Source organism: Lycium barbarum, chromosome 8 (genome assembly GCF_019175385.1).
Source record: "Lycium barbarum isolate Lr01 chromosome 8, ASM1917538v2, whole genome shotgun sequence".
Classification (NCBI taxonomy): domain Eukaryota; kingdom Viridiplantae; phylum Streptophyta; class Magnoliopsida; order Solanales; family Solanaceae; genus Lycium; species Lycium barbarum.
This window is the reverse complement of record NC_083344.1, coordinates 101,006,810-101,027,836: the sequence shown is the minus strand read 5'-3', so window position 1 is coordinate 101,027,836 and position 21,027 is coordinate 101,006,810. Positions and strand designations below refer to the sequence as shown.

The following is a 21,027-nucleotide window of genomic DNA, read 5'->3' as shown; positions in this document are numbered from 1 at the left end:
CAACATCAACTAAGCTCTTATTGCTATGAGAATCAACCTTCTCAGTTTTGTCAAAATCTTCAATTGTCTGGTCTTCAAAGAACACAACATCACGGCTTCTAACAAGTTTCTTCTCAATTGGATCATAGAAACGATAGTCAAATTCGTCTTGACCATAACCAAGAAGATACACTGCCTAGTTTTAACTTCCAGCTTTGACCTCTCATCCTCAGAAACATGCACAAAGGCCTTACACCCGAAGACTCTCAAATGAGCATAAGAGACATCCTTACCAAACCAAACTCTGTCAGGGACATTACCATCCAAAGCAATAGTAGGAGATAAATTGATAACATAAGCAGCAGTATTAAGTGCTTCTGCCCAAAATGAATCTGGCAACTTAGCATCTGAAAGCAAACATCTAACCCTCTCAACTAGAGTTCTGTTCATCCTCTTTGCTAGACCATTTAACTGAGGAGTCTTTGGAGGAGTTTTCTGATGCCGAATACCCTGTAGTCTATAATAATTATCAAAGGGACCAATGTATTCACCACCATTGTCTGAGCGGATGCATTTTAGTTTCTTCCCTGTCTGTCTCTCAACCAAGGCCTGAAAAGTCTTGAACACATCAAGTACTTGATCCTTGGACTTCAAAGGAAATACCCAGAGTTTGCGAGAATGATCATCAATAAAAGTCACAAAGTAAAGTGCACCACTACGAGAGCTTACTTTAAAAGGACCACACAAATGAAAATGTACCAACTCCAGCAAATCTAACTTTCTTGAAAGTGAATGACTCTGAAAAGAAACTCTTTTTTGTTTCCCGGCTAAGCAATGAATACATCTCTTTAACTTTGCTTGTTTCACTCTAGAAAGCAAATTCTTCTTAGCCAAATTATCAATCCCCTTCTCGCTTATATGACTCAGCCTTCTATGCCATAACTCTGATGAAGTATCATTCTCCATCAAATTTACTGAGTCACTACAAATGGAACCCTGAAATAAGTACAAGTCGAATATCTTGTTACCTCGAGCCACAATCATTGAACCTTTAAGAAGCTTCCACTGGCCACCACCAATGGTTTGATCATATAACCATCATCATCAAGCTTTCCTACATAAATTAAATTCAGCCGAACATCTGGAGCATGCTTGACATTGTTAAGAACCAACCTCGAACCGTTCTTACTTTTGAAGCAAACTGTGCCAATGCCAAGTACCTCAACCTCTATCATTACCCATTCGTAATTTTTCAAAATTACCTGGAGTATAAGAAGAAAATAATTCCTTCTTTGGCGTGACATGAGAAGTGGCACCTGAATCCACAAACCAGGTAGACTCATCACAAACAAGATTGATATCATTTTTACCACAAGCAACAAGAAGATCATTTTCAGCAACACGATTTTCATTATTGTCTTCTTTCTTTTGCCTTTTCTGGTCTGTCTTAAACTTGTAGCAATATTTCTTGATGTGCCCTTCAAGTGACAATAGTCACATGTAAGATTCTTGTACCTGGAGGATCTTGACTTACTTCTACTTTTTCCTCTGTCATTCTGACCTCTGAAGTTACTTCTCCCCGTCTTCAGTAACCAAAACATCGAAGTGTGAAGCTGAAGAAGACGAAGCTTGAGATCTTCTTCTCATCTCTTCATTCAAAACACCACTCTTAGCATATTCCATAGTTACACCATCACTAGGAGCAGAATTAGTCAAAAAAACTCGAAGAGTTTCCCAAGAGTCTGGCAGAGTATTAAGAAGCCAAAGTCCCTGTATTTCTTCATCAAACTTGACACCCATTCCAGACAGCTGATCAAGGACATCCGGAAAATCATTGATATGATCAGAAATAGGGTTGCCCTCTTTGTATCTAATATTCATCAATTGTTTCAGTAGGAACAACTTATTATTGCCAGTCTTCGAAGCATAAAGTGTCTCGAGCTTTTCCTATAAGCTTTTAGCATTTGTCTCATTCACAATATGATTTCGAACATTATCTTCAACCCATTGCCTAATATAACCACAAATCTGTAAGTGCTCAAATTCCCAATCCTCATCTTCAATAGACTCGAGTTTGTTAGAAGCAAACACAGGTAAATGCAATTTCTTGACAAATAGAAGATTTTTCATCTTGCTTTTCCAAATATGGTAATTACTGCCATTTAAACAAACCATCTTGCTCATATTTGCCTCCATCATTCAAATAGACAATTGACACAACCAAATACAACCACAAGCTCTAATAACACTTTACGGTCTAATACCAACAAAGCCATATCAATCTCGCCAGAGCACCAATGTTACAAAAACTACACCACAGCTTAGAATAATGAGGAGCACCACTAGTATTCTTCACTTGCTTCTGCTTTTGACGTTGTCCAATAGCTCCTAGTTAGACCTTTTCTTTAGGTTTTTCATCAGTACTGTACTTTCTTGTTGAAATTGCATGTTTTACTTGCTCCTTCTTAAGCTTGTCTGGCATATTTGAAGTAAAAGGTGGGTTTCTTTCAGTTTTTGTTGTTTTCTTGAAAGTTTTCAGCACTTCAGAATTTTCCCTATGTCTCCTCCCTAGAAGATGGTACTTCAAGTCATGCTCTGACTTAGTTCTCACTTGACATACTGCACAAGTCCGCTCTATCTGAACTCTCTTTACGGAATTAGTTTCTGGGAGTTTAATCTCCTCGGCATCTGCTGGAAGCGCTGTTTCCTTGATCTGCACAACAGTTGTTTTCTTTTCAATTTGAATTGGAGTTTCCTTCACAGTTTTAACCTGCAGTTCCAAAGGGGAAATTTTAATCATTGGCATACTATAGAAAAATAAATACTAGGCTGGAACAGAGGCAATATTTATGTTTAAAAAGAATTAAGAGCTTCAAGTCTCTCCCTCTTTTCGTGGCTTCAAATGTTGACAGTAGAAACTGAGGTTCAAATTGTTTTAGCATATATGGAGCTTCTTCTCAAGTTTAAACGATAATGTTTCTTGATCTCGGTGTGCATTATCAATTGCCATCTTCCACATTTAGCTTGATTGATCAGCCTAAATCATTGTCTTCATATACAACTAAGCCTCACCCACACTTTTCCTAACTTGACCACCAAGAGTACCACTAGTAGCTAATTAGCTATTCTCATGGGAACACCAAGCTCTCCTCTTTTGATCAATCGCTTGCTTAAGATCTACCTTTATTGTTTGCCCAACAATTGCATCCCGAGCGACATAATATATGCCAAAGAGGGACCAAGGAAATTTTAGGGTTAAGAATGGTACCCCTTCCGTTTAAATTTGTTTATCTTACTTTCCTTTTTGGTCTATTTAAAAAAGAATGTCACTTTCTATATTTGGTGACTCTTTACCCCAATATATCCAATATGGCATATTTAAGCACACAAGATTCAAAGGGCATTTTGGTACATTACACACATCTTTTTGTTTTAACAAGAATACGAGATTCAAAAGTCTTCTTTATTTTTTGGGAAACGTTGCAAATATACCCCTCAACTTTGTGATTTAGAACAAACATACCCCTTGTCAAAAATGTGGTGCATATATACCCCTATTATTACACAAATTATGCAAATATACCCTTTTCGCTGACAGAATTTGTCGAAAAATTATTTAGCTTATTTTTAAATTAAAAAATGTCGCACAACCTTAAAAAAAATAAGTCTCAAAGCCACGTGGTATTTTTTTTTCTTGGTGGATTGGGTCTGATTGATTTTAGAAAAAGGGTATACTTATTTTTTTAAAGCCAAGGAGATTTTTTTTTTTAAAAACGAACGAGAAAACCTACTAGAAAAAATATTGCCTCGTGGCTTAAAAAAATCAGTCTACTTTAAAAAAAAAAGGGGAAAAGGGACAAATATGCCCCTGTACTATCGGAAAAGGGTCAAATATGCCCCTCGTTATACTTTGAGTCCAAATATACCCCTATTGTTATACTTTGGGAACAAATATAACCCCCCCCCCCCCCCCCCCCCCTTTTCCTCCCTTTCATATCATCTTTCACCATTAGCACCTCCCCCTCCCCCACTACCTTTAGCAACTTTTGAAGGATTCTTCTAACAATTGATCGGATATCTCTACAGTTCCAAAAAAATTTCAATCCCCCTGGAAACTTTGAACTGTTGGGACTCAGATTAGGTTGATACTACACGGATGATGAAAGAGATAGAGAAATGGGTTATAACCTGTTAGAAGTCAAAGGGGACAAACTGGACTGGTAGGTTGATAGGTTAGTTGCTAAATTGATAATTGTAACTTTGCATGCAACGAATAAGGTCTTTTTTTTTTCTTTTTTTTTCAAAACATATTAACAGATGGTAATTGTTGTTTTCCAAAAAGAAAAAACCAACATTGCTCCATTATTAACTCCACGCGATTCAAGTGGAGATGAAAATGCTCACCACTTAAGTTAATCATCTCTGGTCAATAGATTAAGAACGTGGCCAGAGCACATACTAGCTTTAATTTTACAATAAGAAGATAGGATGGTGAAAGATGATATGGTAAGAGTGGTGGGGGTTAAATTGGATTTGGTTAGTGAGGTGGCATGCCACATGATATTTACTTTATTAAAATATTAATGTCATGTGGGATTGAGTTCCACCTTGGTCAACTTTAACGGTTGAAGGGTATATTTATGCCCAAAGTATAATGATAAGGGTATATTTAGACCCAAAGTATAACGGTAAGGGTATATTTAGACCCAAAGTATAACAAGGGGTATATTTGGCTAGACCCAAAATATAATGAGGGGTATATTTGGCCCTTTTTCCAATATTACAGGGGTATGTTTGGCCCTTTTCAGTAAAAAAAACAAAAAATGGGTAGACTTATTTTTTTTAAGTCACGCGACATTTTCTTAATTAAAAGATAAGTTAAATGATTTTCCAAACAATTTCAGGAGCGAAAAAGGTATATTTGCACCATTTATGTAGCGGTGGGCGTATATTTGCACCACTTGTGTAACGGCAGGGGTAAATATGCACCACTTTTTTAACAAGGGATATATCTGCTCTAAATCACAAAATTGAGGGGTATATCTGCACCTTTTCCCTTATTATTTTAAACTTTGTGCCGAGTCAAACTAAGACAAACTAATCGAAACGGATGGAGTAACCTGTTTGGGCCCAACTACTTCATTAGTAATGTTCTCTGATCGTGCTGCAGCTTCACGTTTGACTTTCTCCTGATTAAGCAGATTTGACTTTGTTGTAAGAGGTGAGCTTCCTTCACTTTTGGTTGTTTGCTTGCAAGTTTTCAGCCCTTCACACCTTGCTTATGTTTCCTTCCGTTAAGAGGGGACTTCAAGTTTTGCTCTGAGGTGGTTGTCACTTGGCATACTGCACAAGTCCACTCTGTCTGAACTTGCTTTGAAGAAGTAATCTCTGGAAGTTTAATCTCTTCAGCATCTGCTGGAACTACCATTTCCTTGATTTGCACTCCTGTCGTTTTCTTCTCAATCTGAATTGGGTATCCCTGCAGTTGCACAGATACCTTAATCGCTGGTATACAAAATACTTTTTGCTTGAATACAGAAACACAAAAACTAGGAGAGAATAAAGGTGGTACTGATGCTTAAAAATATTTAAGAGCATTAATTATCTCCCTTTTCTAATGGCTTCAAATGTTTACAGCAGAAACAGAGGCTCGAGGCCATACTAAGATCTATAAACGAATGCAAACTTCAAAAAGGATTAATTTTACAAAATGCACCAGTTTAACTTTCAGGTTGCTCGGCAATTATTTTAGCATAAACAAGGTTTCTTCTTGGCCTAAATGATAATGCACTTGGATTCAGTGTGCACTATGATTTGCCATCTTGCACATTTAGCTTGATGGATGAGCCTACTTTTTGTTTTCATATACAGTAAGCTTCACCTCAAGCTCTCCTCTTGTCATCAATCATGAATAACAGCTTGTTTAATGTTTCATCTATCAAGGCATCTAGAGCAATACTTGTGAACATATAATATTCCAAAATAAGTAGGGAAATTCAAGGGTTAAGAAATATAACCTGTTTGGTCTCAGCTGCTTCATGTTTTGCCATATGCTCCATCACTTTGATATCTTCCCAAACAGGACCACTCCCTTCACGTTCTCTCGGATTAGGGGTAATATGTTTGTTATGGGATTTTAAGGAAAGAACGCATGTGAACAGACAGAAATAAATTCACCACAAACAACAAGAAGCCCAGTATAATCCCACCATGTGGGGTCTGGGGAGGATAGAGTGTACGCAGACCTAACCCTCACCTTGAAAGGTAGGGCAGCTGTTTCCGAAAGACCCTCGGCTCAAGAGAGGAGAACAAGAGATGAAAAACAAGACAAAAGGTTAGATAGGACCAAGCATATCGAAACCAATAAGAAAACAAGAAATAACAAAAGCGAGAAAGTCATGGTTGAACAGCTCGGAAAGAAAGGGGCATTAACTACTATAGATAACTAAGATAACCAAAGTACAACAGCCCAACAAATACAAGCAGCAATCCAATGCAGAAATCAAATGGCAATAAACAAATGAGTAAAACTACAACTACTATGGTGAAAGGATTAGTCACCTAACCTTCTATCCTAATCTGAGTCCTCCACAACCTCCTATCTAATGTCATGTCCTCGGTGAGCTGAAACTGTGCCATATCCTGTCTAATCACCTCTCCCCAATACTTCTTCGGCCTCCCTTTGCCTCTCCTGAAACCGTCCATAGCCAACCTCTCACACCTCCGCACTGGGGCATCTGTGTCTCTCCTCTTCACATGTCCAAACCATCTCAGCCTCACTTCCCGCATCTTGTCTTCCACCGATGTCACTCCCACGTTGTCTCGAATATCTTCATTCCTAATTCTATCCCTCCTAGTGTACCCACACATCCACCGCAGCATTCGCATTTCCGCGACTTTCATCTTCTGAACGTGAGATTTCTTGACTGGCCAACACTCCGTCCCGTACAGTAAGGTCGATCTAACCACCACTTTGTAGAACTTGCCTTTAAGTTTTGGTGGCACTTTCTTATCACACAGCACTCCGGAGGCGAGCCTCCATTTCATCCACCCTGCACCAATACGATGTGAAACATCGTCGTCGATATCCCCATTTCCCTATATAATAGACCCAAGATACTTGAAACTTCCTTTCTTTTGAATAGCCTGGGTACCAAGCCTCACTTCCTCGTCAGCCTCACGCGGTAGGCCACTGAACTTGCACTACAAGTATTCTGTCTTAGTCCTACTCAATCTAAAATCCTTTAGACTCCAACATCTGTCTCCAGCCCTCCAGCTTATCGTTAACTCCGTTGCGAGTCTCGTCAATCAGGACTATGTCATCCGCGAACAACATACACCAAGGCACCTCACCTTGTATTTGTCGCGTCAATTCATCCATCACTAGGACGAATAGAAACGGGCTAAGAGCTGATCCCTGATGCAACCCCATCATAACAGGAAAGTGCTCCGAGTCTCCTCCTACCGTCCTTACCCTGGTCTTAGCTCCATCATACATGTCCTTTATCGCTCTAATGTACACCACAGGTACACCTTTAGCCTCCAAGCATCTCTATAGGACCTCTCTTGGCACTTTGTCGTAGGCTTTTTCTAGGTCAATGAATACCATGTGCAAGTCCCTCTTCCGCTCCCTATACTGCTCCACCAATCTCCTTACAATATGAATGGCTTCTGTAGTTGAGCGCCCCGGCATGAATCCAAACTAGTTCTCTGAAATAGACACACCTCTGAAATTCACCACAAACGAACAAGTAATTAGTTCTATTGTTAACAAAAGGAAAACTCAAGACTTTTTGATACTTTATTTGAGAAAACCGACAACTGCATAATGATCAGTACAATAACCTACTTCTCACATACATACAATAGTTTAGGGGTTTGAAGGTACACAACACCTATGCAAACAAAGCATTCACGGATTTTCTGGAAATAAGCAAATCTCCAAAATAAGAGCATGATAACATTGTTAGGATCAAGCACATACCATCACATCAAAAGCTACAGCTAGTACCAAAAACGCAACTTTATTTCTTAACCCAGACCATTAAGCAACTGCATGTTTGATAATGACTCCGTCCTGGGCCTCGCTATAGGCAAGATGTTCGTTTTAGCCAACAACCCAATCCCCTCCCCCAGAAAAAAATGCTTGCCACACGCACCATGTTGTTCCTAGGAATCAAACTCATGATTGTGCCTCTTATACAAGTTGTTAGGATCAAGCGCTCACCATCATGTCAAAAGCTCATCCCCGGCAATAGGCGGATCTAGCATTTCTAGAACATGGGTGCACCACTTAAAAAAAAAAAGGAAAAAGAGTAGCATAAAAAAAAAGTAGCAAGTAGGAATTGATCCCTAATCCTTTAGGTAAATAACTCAACATTTAACCACGTGCATTCATCCTTTTCGAGCATAGGTGCCAACAGCTAACATTATATCAATTCTAGAAAATATATACATAAGATACCTAGTTTTACAGATATACATGGGTTCACGTGCACCGAAATTTACATAGTAAATTAGCCCCTGTCCCCAGCCCATCACCCGGGCATCGCCATAGGGGGGATGTTGGCATTACCAAACAATATCACATATATGCAAACCATTTAACTTGTATTCAACTGCTGATGAAACTTTCCAAATCATTATAGAATGAAAACGCCAATAAAGCAGCAGCACAAGAAGTCAAAAGTTGTTTAATACAGTACAGAGAGCTAGAAACAACAGCTGAAGCACCTGGTTGGGGGTAAGCTTTCCTGCTTCATCATGATAAGTAGGAAGTTGCTATAAAATCCAGTGGAATATGTAGTCACACATTTGCTTTTGTAACCGTGGCAATCAAACTTTTGGCTACTGATATGGATTAGCAGTGTCAACTTTTATGTCACTAACTAATGTACATCAAAGTAAGTGTGTCCAATTTGATAATGAACTGGCTACTCCTTGCGAAAGTAACGTCTGACATACCTTGTTTGCAATAAGTTTCTCCAGAGCATCAGATCCATTTTCTTCAAGATACCTCTCTGCCACAGCCAGAAATGTTTCATTCTTGAGAGAATGATCCTCCATTGGCTTGTTAGACCAGTCAGTAACAGTTTTGCAGGTTGACAGACAAGCACAAATATAGAAGGCGTAGGTAAACATAACAAGGATCATTAAACTGCCTGATACAATCGTGCAGTTTAAGCGGAAAACATGGACGAATAAGGTTTTGAGAAAGATAGCACGCACTGTTAAACTGCGGTATCACCAACCAACATATGGTTATTAATTTTATATATGGCCACAGAGGAACCCTGCCAAAGTAAAATGAAAAGATATTAGTATATGCAACAGGAATAGTTTCTCATGTCATATTGCACAAATTTTCTCGAGATGCTTCAGCAAACTAGCTCTGGAAATTCTCAGCTTAACACCAAGGGAATAAACACAAGCAAGAACAGACATATAATTACCAACATAGACGAGTAACTGAAAGAAGTGCATTATTTGACTTTGAGGTTCACTTGAAAAAGATTGTGTCACAATTCAATGAGTCAATATAAGGGTATGGATCCAGAAACAAAGTGTAAGTACATGAGTGAGTACAAGCACAAGAATTTGCATATGAAGCATATATTTGTTCTGTTGGGTTTAGTATCAAGTAGCTAACTGCCTACAAGGTAAGGCCACCAATAGAGGATATCATAAGCTCATTCACCATTAATGTCTTCGAGTTTGCCCCTTATTTTCTTCAAGACAGAAAAAATTTGCCAAATGATCTTACTGGAAGTTAATCTAATTAACAAGTGTCAATAATTCAAAGAGCTCCTATTTCCATATGATTTAAAGAGGATTATGAAAGGAATACACGTAAAATAAAGGTCACAAATTTTTGGCCCTTTTAATGTAGCCAACTAAGAGTACAGCACATTACCATTCAATAAGTTTCTCAAAGACGTGCTTAAACAGAGAAATAAAGGATAAGATGGTCCAATATGTGACTAGCTTCCTCATGTGATACTTGGAGCCAGCCTCAATCACTCGTATTGATGCACATCTGCGGTCCCACAAAAGAATTGGTAAAAGTTACCAGTAACAAGCAAAAATGCTACACCAGTACAACCAAATTTGGAAATGAAAGCATTCAATAATTTGAAACATTGTTATGCCTTAGGATGCACTTAGCCAGGGGCGTAGATACCATTAGTGAAGGGGCCTCAATTGAATTCCCTCCGCCTAAATATTACACTAAGATAAAAGGATAATACAACTTTTCTGATATATATAAATTGTTGAATCCCCTCGAGCTCGACATAGGATAAAATCTTAGATGGGACACTTTTACTTTTTTTTTTTTTAATCCCTTCAAATTCTTGGCTCCGCCACTGCATTTGGCATGGAGAAAAATATTTCATCAGAAAATATTTTCAATGAAGAAATGTCGTATGAGGAAAATGCTTACAGTAAAACAAAAAAAATTGCTTTGAAATCATTTACTTGATTATTTATTTGGTCGGTATAAAAGTAGGCGACTTGCGGTAATTGTAATAGTTGACAACATCACAAAATAGAAGTTGGAATATTTTAAAGAGATAAGGGTCAAAAACACACCTCAAGTATCACTATTTTTTTAGTTTCATACATGAACTAACTGGTGTGAGAGTTTCCTACCTAAACTATCACTAATGATTTACTCCCTCTGTCATTCCAATTTATGTGAAACAGTTCGTATTTCGAGAGTCAAACAAGAAAATCTTTTATCGCGATTTATTCGTACGCCGTTTAAATATTTTAAAATGTTTGTTATTTTAACTTATGGTACTTTTTATCTACTATCTAAAGTATGCCGTTTAAATATTTTAAAATGTTTGTTATTTTAACTTATGGTACTTTTTATCTACTATCTAAATATGTAAATTATTTCTCAAAATACTTAAAGATTGTATTTCCAAATTAACAGTCAAAATAAAGAAGTTTTGACACTCGAAATCCGAACTGGAAATAGCAAAACACACTATCAGTTGTTCACTTTTCCTATCATTGTAACATCACATACTATGTGCAAAATAGACTTGTAAAGGACAAAGGAAAGTTAATGAGTACACTTACAGAGGATAGACCAGAGCAATTACCGGCCTGCAAGTACGGTAGACCAAAAATCAAGAGTGTGAATGCATACAATATACATACTCCAATATGTAGACTCATGCATATACGTATAATGCTGGGGGAAAAAAAGGTAGACAAAGCTAAAGTCTTGTTTATATAAGACAACTTAGCCAGATTTCATGTCCCAAGTTTCATTTTTAACAAACAACAGATAATGGAGAAAGAAGATAAATTTACCAAGCAAGGAAATCGATAAAGTGAGGTGTATATCTGAGAAAACCCATTTTGGAAAATTTTCTTCACTTTCCTTTGTTGCAAATTTCATCAGCTTGAGTTCTATCAAGTTCTTGAGTTTCTATGATCACAAGACTTTTTGAAGATGAAAAGAAGTAAGCAGTTTTCAAAAATAGGTCTTTCTCTTCCAAGTAATAACAAAAATATCCTACTAATGGTGCGTTGTAAAGTGGAAAGGACAGGTCAATTTTGGAAAATTGATATAATTGACCCGTCTTTCTATGTTCCAATCAAATAAAAACCATTGAGTTTTTATTTTGTTTCAATGTAACTCTTCCGAGTTGGAATTAGCGCCCTAATTAATGAAAGTTCAGTCACTTTCAACTTTCTTTTTCTCCCTTGATGCTATTCCTTTCTTATTATTTTCACATCCGTACAACTGACTTGTTCTTTAATTTTGGCTGACATTTGCAAAATGGGGAACATTCAAATTCATTGCTCTTAACACATTTACATTGTCACGAATAGTAAAGGCTAAACACATACGAAAACACGTGAGACACGATTTTTCATTTAGACATATAAATTTACGGTATTCCTATTGAGCACCTACACTATTTGCAATTTATTAAAATTAGACACTTTTTGATGAGTAGACACATAAAGTGAGTTTCACTCAATATAGACTTGTAAAGAGCCCAAAAGAATAGTTTTTTTCTTTTTTCTTTTTATTTCCTCCTCCTCCTCCTTAGTTGTCTAAGATTGGTTCTTCCTTTAATGGGTCGTTTGGTAAGAAGACAAGTAATGCAGGAATTACTAATACAAGGATTATAATGTTGAGATTATTTTTTATCAAGTGTTTGATTTATTGTACTAAATATTAGATATACTATGTATAACCTAAGCTTGTGTCCGATTTAAGGTTGTGCAAAAATCTTCTATTCAACTACACCCTTGAATTTTTTTGGGATTTTCTATTTCATTAAATTGGGTTAAAGGTATGAGCTAGTTGACTACAACAACATACCCAGTGAAATCCCACAACATGGGGTCTGGGGAAGGTATAGTGTACGCAAACCTTACCCCTATCTCGGAAGATAGGGAGGCTATTTCCGAAAGACCCCCAGCTTTAAAGAAAACATGACGAGAAAAGGCTAGATAAGCACAAATAGCTCAAGCAATATGAAAATGCAACTAACGAAAGCGAAAAAGCCCTAATAAAGCAGTCTGGGAAAAAAGAAACAATGGCTACTACTTATTAAGGTTGTCGAAATACATATGAGCTAGTTGACATTGTACAAAAATTGTAGTATTATATTTTTTTGGGATTTCCTATTTCATGTAACAAGCTAGAAGAAGAATAGTTTTCTCGCCATGTTTGTTAGTTGTTAAAAAAACGTAGTTGCAGACAAACGTACTTTACTGTTTCTAATAAGATTGTGTATAAAAGAATTTTGAAAAAGGGGTTGAGGGGTAGTTTATCCATTTAGTTGTTTTATCCAGGTATAGTTAAACCTGGTAAAAAATCGTAATTGAAGACAAAAGTAGTTTACTTGGTATAAGATAAGATCGCCTATGGTGCATAAGTTCTACTAGAAAAGTGCGAATTACATGGGTTTTTGTTGGGGATTATACATGAAAATTCGCAAGTAAATAAGTTTCCTGCGGATTTTCCTACCAAAAAAAAAAAAAACTGATGAAAAAACTTCGTGGCTAATTATTACCTGCGAATTTCAAAATCCCCGGATTTTACCTGCGGATTTTGATTCCCATGTAAGTTACTCGCGGATTTTCTTGCAACAAAAAAAAAACACTAAGAGTTCGCAAGAAATTTTTAGTAAAATTCGTAAAAAAAAAAAAAAGGAATTTCCTTACAAAATTTTCCGCAGGCAAATCCACATGAATATTATATGTAAAGAATTTTGTGTAAAATATTTGTGGAAAAGAAGAATTTTACAAATATTCATATTCGCCAAACAGCTTCCGAGATTATAATTGCTAACGGACCCCACTTTAGATCAGGACATCATGTTAAGTTACACGTTGGGTTAAAAAAGCCCAGATTTTACTTCCTCATCCGATGTGGTACAATTTTTTTTTGGGCAATTAAAGTGGATTTTATTAATCATCAAGTGGGGGAAATACATAACCAAGGGAGAGGAAAGCCTATTCCTCCCTTCTCAGATACAAAACCAAAACACAGCCTAAGCTATCCTCTAACTCCATAGGAGTAAATCACAAAACCAAAACTACAGGAAATTTGCAATATAGTTCATTAGCCTATTGTTATTCCTGCTCCACATACATAGTGCCAGCTTGAATTGATGGAGCAACACTTCCATAGGAGTTTCCTTATATTGAAATATTCGCGCATTTCTTTCAGTCCAAATGCAGCAAACCACATTATCTAGACTGGCATTGAGTACAATTCCTCTAGCATTCTTGGCCCTTGCCATCTGTTTCACCCATGTCCATTCAGCCTCCTAATTCAGAATTGACATCTTTCAGTTCTGCCATTCAAGCATTTTCCTCCAGAGAGTTGGAATGTTGGGACAGTCAAAATAAAGATGAGCAACATTCTCTGGGACACTGAGGCAAAAAATACAGTTTGCAGCAACCGAAATTCTCCATTTGATTAGTAGATCTTTGGTCCTCAGCCTATATGTAGTTGTAGCCAAAGTATAAACACTTGTTTAGGTTCAGCAAGGTTGTGACAAATGAGTTGCTTCCATGCCACATTAGGTACATCTCATCTCAATCTTTTATAAGATGCAGCTATAAGAAACTTGCCTCTATTCAATAGTGTGTTTTGATCTCCCAATGTCTCCTAATATTTCTTTATGTGAATAATTTTCCTAATCATCCATGATGCTTGAGTAGGAACTTTCATATCATTCAAATTCTGTTGTTTTATGTAATATGTATGGACCCATGTTATCTAAAGTTTATCCTTTTTCAGACTAAGCGCCCATAGTAGTTTACACAGTGCGGCCTGATTCCAGATTTACAAGATTAAAAGGTTTAACCCTCTAGCTCCTTTGGGAAGACAATTGTGATCCCAAGAAACCAATGCTCTCTTTGTGATGCTAGCTTCTCCAGACCAGAGGTAACTTCTACATTTTGCCTCAATCATCTTGATCACCTTCTACGGGAGAAGAAACCGTTGAGACCAATATGCTTGGGCCCCAAACAACACAACCTTAATCAACTGCAGCCTACCTGCATAGGACAGTCACTTTGCCATCCAATTTGTGATTCTAGTTGTTATTTTGTTGACTAAAGGTTTGCATTGTTGAACAGTTGGCCTCTCAGTGGATAAGGGAACACCAAGATATTTGAAAGGAAATTCTCCTATTTCATACCCAAGTAATGCTAGGATATTACTTTGTTCCTAAGATTGTACCCCTCCAAAATGTACTTGACCTTTGCTAAGGTTTGCTTTGAGGCTTGAAGTTTCAGAAAATAGTGTAAATTTTTCCTTGAGCAATTGAATAGAATGTGTATCTCCTCTAGCAAACATTAAGAGATCATCTACAAAGCAAAGGTGCATAATACCAAGTTTTTGGCATCTTGGATGGAAATTAAAATCGGGCTCTAATCTAAGAGAGTTTAGGCACCTATGCAATACTCCATCAAGATAACAAAAATGTATGGAGACATTGGATCTCCTTGCCTTAGTCCTCTCTTAGCTTGAATGGTATTAATTAACTTCCCATTAATCTGGAAAGTATAGCTAACAGATTTAATGCAAGTCATTATCCAACCCACCATAGTGCTAGGAAACCCTATCTCTTGTAGCATCTGTTCAATAAAGCACCACTCAACCGAATCATAAGCTTTTTGGAGGTCAACATTTATCATGCATCTAGGAGAGATGTGTTTCCTCGTGTTCCACTTTACAAGTTCATGACTTAGTATAATATTATCAGAGATGAGCCTGCCAGGAATAAAAGTTGATTGACTATTTCCCACAAAACCATTCAGTATCCCTTTTATCCTGGTAGAAATGATTTTAGAGATTATTTTGTAGAAAGTGGAGCAACAAGATATAAGTCTGAAATCTTTCACTGTTTCAAGATGAGCACCTTTTTGGATTAAAGTGACCACAATATTGTTCACAACTCTTAGTAGCTTATTGTGTTAAAAGAATTCTTGAACAGCTCTAAAGATATCTTCCTGAATAATTTCCCATGTTTTATTGAAAAAACATGCACTAAACCCATCAATCCCTGGTGCTTTGTTATCATCAATATCAAATAAGGCAGCCTTCACTTCTTCCTTTGTGACAGCACACACAGATCCCTTTGTTGTTGTAGATTCAGTTTTGGTCCTTGCCTCATAATGGTCAAGTCTATGGTTGGAATTCTATCTGCTGCAGCACCAATTAGGCCCTTGTAAAATGTTAACATCTCTTGTTCAATTTCCTTTTATTATACTAATTCTCTGCCATTAGCACTTTTGATCATGGAAATATTGTTTGAGCTAGCCCTTGATTTCATGCAATTAAAGAAGTATCTGTTGTTTCCATGTCCAGAAAGTATTCAGTGTGCTTTTGATTTCTATCTTAAAACTTTCTCTTGGGTGTTCATCCATTTGTTCATATCCAACAATGCCTCCTTTTCCATTTCCAGTAGTTCAGGGGTGCTATTGGTTGTGATTAATTCTTGGATGTCCTGTAATTTATTTCTAGCTATTTCAACCTATGTATCAATACTCCCCATGTTATCCTTGTTAAGCTGCTTTAGTATCCCTTTACATAGTTGCAGTTTTTTCCATGTTTGGTATATGTAAGTACCCTGTATGTTTTGCCGCCAAGTGTGTGCTACAATGGTCATAAAGTTGTCCTTCTCAGTTAGTATATTTAGGAATCTAAATGGTTTCCTCCTCTGATTGTGATTTGGTATGATTTGCGTATGGATAGGAGAGTGATCTAAGAAGAAGTTCTCCTTATATTGAGCTGTTATATTGCCATATGCAACCATCCATTGAGAATTGCAAATGGCTCTGTCTGTTTTTCTCCATACATCTCTGTTGGTCCATGTGAAAAACCTCCCAGTAGCTTTCATATCAATTAAGCATAGGCAATCCATAATTTTCTAAAAATCCCTTGTTTCTGCCTCAGCAACATCTTGTCCTCCAATTCTATCCTCTGGATTAAGTGGTGAGTTAAAGTCTCCACATATACACCATGGATCATTCATCATACTACCAATTCTGGATAAACCAACCCATAGCGATTGCCTATCTATTTGGTTATTACTACCATACACTATAGTCAAGTAGCTAGCAAAACTAGATCTTCTATCAGTGACTTGACAGTGAATGAATTGACAATGAGTTTCTAAAATTGACACAACAACATCAGCATCCTTCCATAATAGACATATTCTTCCATTTACTGCCTGGTGATAGTTATTACTGAAATTCCATTCCTTTGCCACTCTCTTCAAACTTGCATTAGATTTAGGTTCCTTTACTTTCGTCTCTACTAGTCCAACCAAACAAATTTTATGTTTCCCTAAATAATTTCCCATCTCCTTTATTTGAAGGGCACATTTAGGCCCCTCACATTCCAAAAAAGCCAGTTCATTGAGAAACAACTGATTTTCCCCCATTAGGGGGTCTGTCAAGCCCAAATGTACCTATATTTCCTTTGGTAAGCAAAGTAAACTTGTTCTTAAGAGTCACCACATTTGGTCTTAAATCTATAGCACCTTGCTGTATTAGAGAAGCATAGGATATGCTACCCATTGCACCACTAGCTGGGGAGGAACTGCTAGCTATGTTCTGTTTGGGTGTAGTAACTCTAGGATATGCTTCAGCTGGTTTGGGATCCTCTTTAGCATCCAGATTTACCTCAAGAGCAGCAACAGGCTTGGCCATATCAATAACTTTAGCATCTGCCTTGACTACCTCAGCAACTTTAGCTACATCTATCATTTGTAGTGCTACTACTGGTCCTTGTGTAGTGGCTTTGCTTATCCAATGTTGAGCTGGTGGTTTACCTTTTTGTCTACTTCTATTTACCCTTTGTTTATGTACTTGTTGCTCTGGTTGGGCATGATTTGGATGTTGAGTTACCTCTTCTCTGCATTCATGCCCATAGGTGATACATTTCTTGTAGAATTTGGGTTTACATTCATACACCACAGCTTGTGAGAATTGTCTGCCAGAGGTTTCAGTAATGTCAAAATTTTTTTGGTAGCTCTTGCATTATATTCATATCCACTAGTACTTTAGCATAGGAGACTCTAGTTTTATTCATGGTGCATTCATCAGCCACAATAGGGTCACCCAATCGACTCGCTATTTTGCTCAGTGTAACAAGTCCCCAACAATTCAAAGGTAGATTCGGCATTTGAACCCATAGGGGAATACTCATAGGGAATTCTTGTTCAAAATCAAATTCAGGTGTCCAAATCTTCAGCACCAATGGAACACTACTCATAATATAAGGCCCAACACTCAAAATTTCATCTCTATCCTTCGTAGACTGGAATTTCACAATGAAAAACCATCATCTTGAAGGGAAATCTCTGGTTTAGCTATTGAGTCCCATGTTTTTGCAACATATTTCCTCATGTAGGTGTAGCTTGGAGTATCCCCACAGCATAAACAATTAGAGCATTTCTCCACTCAAGGGTTTGTTGTTCTAATTCCTTAGATTCCAATAGCACAATAGTTTTACCATTTATAACTGTTGGTGGAATAAAGGATAAGGGCATTCCCCTAGCAGCGACCCTGTTACTAGAGAATAGATTGACCCATGTCTTACCTTAGGGTTTTTGCTCTGCAGGTATCTGTGCTTGTTGCTGACTCTCCATTCCAATTTCCAGCTGATTAATGGTAGATCCATCTTTTTCTTGCTCCTTCGCTGCCCTTTGAGGTGATTTCTCTTAACTGGGTCCAGCTGTATCCACACCTAAATTCGCCGTCTGCGGAGTTAATAGTACGACACCAGAGCTCAGTTCCATTGGGGAATCACAAATAAGTTGTGAATTTGCTGACCCTAAATCCACCAGGGAGCTGTCGATTGGGGCAGTAGGGTTACGATTTCCACGTTTATTTTTGCCATTTGCCCTATTGTTCCCACTATTTTCCTCTACTGTCTTGCCCTTCAAGTTATTCAAACACACTTGCTCTTCTTTCCGAGGCCTTCTCCGACCTCGTTTGGCCATGGTTTCTGATATTTTGGTGCAGTTAGTCCGAGAGCTCTAAACATGCTTTTAGAACATACTACGTACGAATTGTAGATTCCGATGTGGTACAATTGACTTACAAGGAATTCTGTTCCTTATCTCTATTAAAAAAAAAAAAAACTGTCCCATCTACTAAATCAAAGATGTAAATATTTTTATTTTGCGTTAATTACACTTAAGAAATTGTTGTAAATTTATTCAAATATAATTTTTGTATTTTAAAATTAACTATTTACACCTCATATACCATAGAAATCCTATGCTTTCACTATCTATGATGTATATCTGTAAAGAAGTATATTAAAATAAATAATTTAAATTATAAATAATACTGCCTCCGTCCCATAATAAGTGTCATCTTAGTCAAATGTTTTTGTCCTATAATAAGTGTCACCTTAGGAAACCAAAGACCTAAATTAACTAGCTTTTTTCCAATTTTACCCTTAGGCAATAAAGTAACATCTAAATGATGATTGAAAAAGCCACATAGTAACTTGGTATTATTAGATTCCCAATGTCAAAAGGTTTACTTCTTGTGCATGTTCTAATCAAAAGGTAAAAGTAATATATTTTTATTATATAGGGGTAATTTGTTAAACTTAACATTCCAGTATTGATTTCTTAATGTGCGTTTTGGCTAAGGTGACATTTATTATGGAATGGAGGGGGTACTATTTATGTACTTATTTTTATGAAATTTAAAAAGAGGATAGATATTTTAGTTGAATTTTTTAATTCACATCTTTGATTAAAAAAAGGATGTTTTTTAGAATGTGCAATTTTGAAACTATTAAATAAGAAATGAACACAAATACTTGATAAGATGACAAAAGCTTTACGTAGTTGGCAAAATACTTTTATCTTTCGCAACTCTTACATCAAATGTAATTCCTTTTTTTAAGAAATATTCAAAACTCTTTTATAATAGAAATCCTACACAAATAAACTTTCATCTACAGTTTTTTTTTTTTTTTTCAAGTATCACCAAATATATTAAATTACGACCATTTCTTTAATGATTAATTGATCTTTCATATAATGTTGTGTGTTTTCTTTCAAAAGTCTTTTGTCTTTCTTAAACTTTATACTCAATCAAATAGGTTCACATAAATTGAAACAAATAGAGTATTATTTATGATTCAACAAATTCTAGTTACATACTTTGAATGATGCAAAATTCTTTTCTTATATATGAAAAATACTTCAAGTGAACAAAAATTAAACTTATTGTATGTGATTAAGTTATAATTTCAATAAGATTAGAAGTTAATCAAGATGATGATTGAAATAGATATAAGATCATTTGACGCTTAAGGGTCTACCGAAAACAAGCTTCGTACATCCCAATGTAGGGGTAAGGCCTGCATACATTCTACCCTCCTTAGACCTCACTTTGTGGGATTTCATTGGGCATGATGTTGTTGTTGTATTTGATGCTTAAGTCTTAATACTAATATTTAAAAATTAATATCACTTAGGTAACATACTATAATTATATTAGATTTATGACAATTATTTTTTTGGTGACTTAGTACCCCACTTATCATCTTAATTACTTGTAATATCAATCCAAAAAGATATCGCTTTTATATGACAACAATATTTTAACTACATTTACCAGTAAACATACAAGCAAAATCGCACAACAGAATCTCCAAGTAATTCCTTAATAAATATAAAATTCTTAGGTACATCCCAAAATAAATCCCTAGGTAATATAATTCTCACCTAAATCCCCAAGAAATTATCCTCAGGTAAAATAGTAGTAACAAATTCTCAGATAATTCCCTAGGTAATATAATCCCAAGGTAAATTCCCGTGAAATAATTCCCAGGTAAAATTGTAGTAACTAAATCCTAGGTAAATTTCTAGATAATATCATCCCCAACCACCAAGAAATAATCCCTAGATAAATCCACAAGTAATGTTACCTGGGAAATTTCCTATGAATTCACAAAAAAAAAAAAAAATCATACTTTAATCGGTTACTTGCGGAATTACCTACGAAAATGATATCTGGGGATTATTTTCCTTAAATAAAATCCCAGTTAAATTTCCAGCGCAAAATAGAGCCAAAATTACCTGCGGATTTACATGGGAAAATCGTATCCGGAGGTAAATATTCTACAATTTAAGAATTTTTAGATTTTTGCATGAAAATTCGTAGGCAATATCTGCGAAAAAAATTCACAGGTAAAATCCCCATGTAAGTTGAGCTTTTCTAGTATTGTGGTGTGATTAAGCTGAATTGAGTAACCGAACAATGTGTTGGTTGGACTAAATTCTAATACAAGGACTATTTTAATTAGTACAGCTATCAAACGAGTCCTAAATGCTTTGTCTTTGTTCTGGTAGAAAAAGAAAAGGAGTCAGATTTGAATCTTTAAAAGAATTTCCAGCCATCTCCATTTTTTCGGTGACGAATCAAAAACCTGAGTACTTCACCTCACCACATGAAGATGGTGAAGAACAACTACTGATTTCCAAAATTTCAAGATTTGACTACCGGTTTTTTTTTTTAAAGTGT

The 21,027-nt window shown here is 36.4% G+C and overlaps 2 long non-coding RNA genes across 4 annotated transcripts; both read right to left on the bottom strand.

Annotated features, from left to right (window-relative positions):
• Positions 1 to 2,022: 2,022 nt before the first annotated feature.
• LOC132606447 (uncharacterized) lies at positions 2,023 to 9,065 on the bottom strand. Of its 3 annotated transcripts, none has more exons than XR_009569876.1 (3): positions 5,997 to 9,065; positions 5,100 to 5,458; positions 2,023 to 2,749 (listed from the first exon to the last, which is right to left on the bottom strand). It is a non-coding gene; the product is annotated as an uncharacterized LOC132606447 (long non-coding RNA). The 3 variants fall into 3 exon arrangements; XR_009569877.1 differs by lacking the exon at positions 2,023 to 2,749 and having other exon boundaries at positions 4,878 to 5,458; positions 5,997 to 7,706; positions 8,713 to 9,065; XR_009569875.1 differs by lacking the exon at positions 2,023 to 2,749 and having other exon boundaries at positions 4,878 to 5,458.
• A 64-nt stretch (positions 9,066 to 9,129) lies between these two features.
• On the bottom strand, positions 9,130 to 11,662 carry LOC132606448 (uncharacterized). Its single transcript, XR_009569878.1, has 3 exons — positions 11,305 to 11,662; positions 11,068 to 11,094; positions 9,130 to 10,343 (listed from the first exon to the last, which is right to left on the bottom strand). It is a non-coding gene; the product is annotated as an uncharacterized LOC132606448 (long non-coding RNA).
• Positions 11,663 to 21,027: the final 9,365 nt, after the last annotated feature.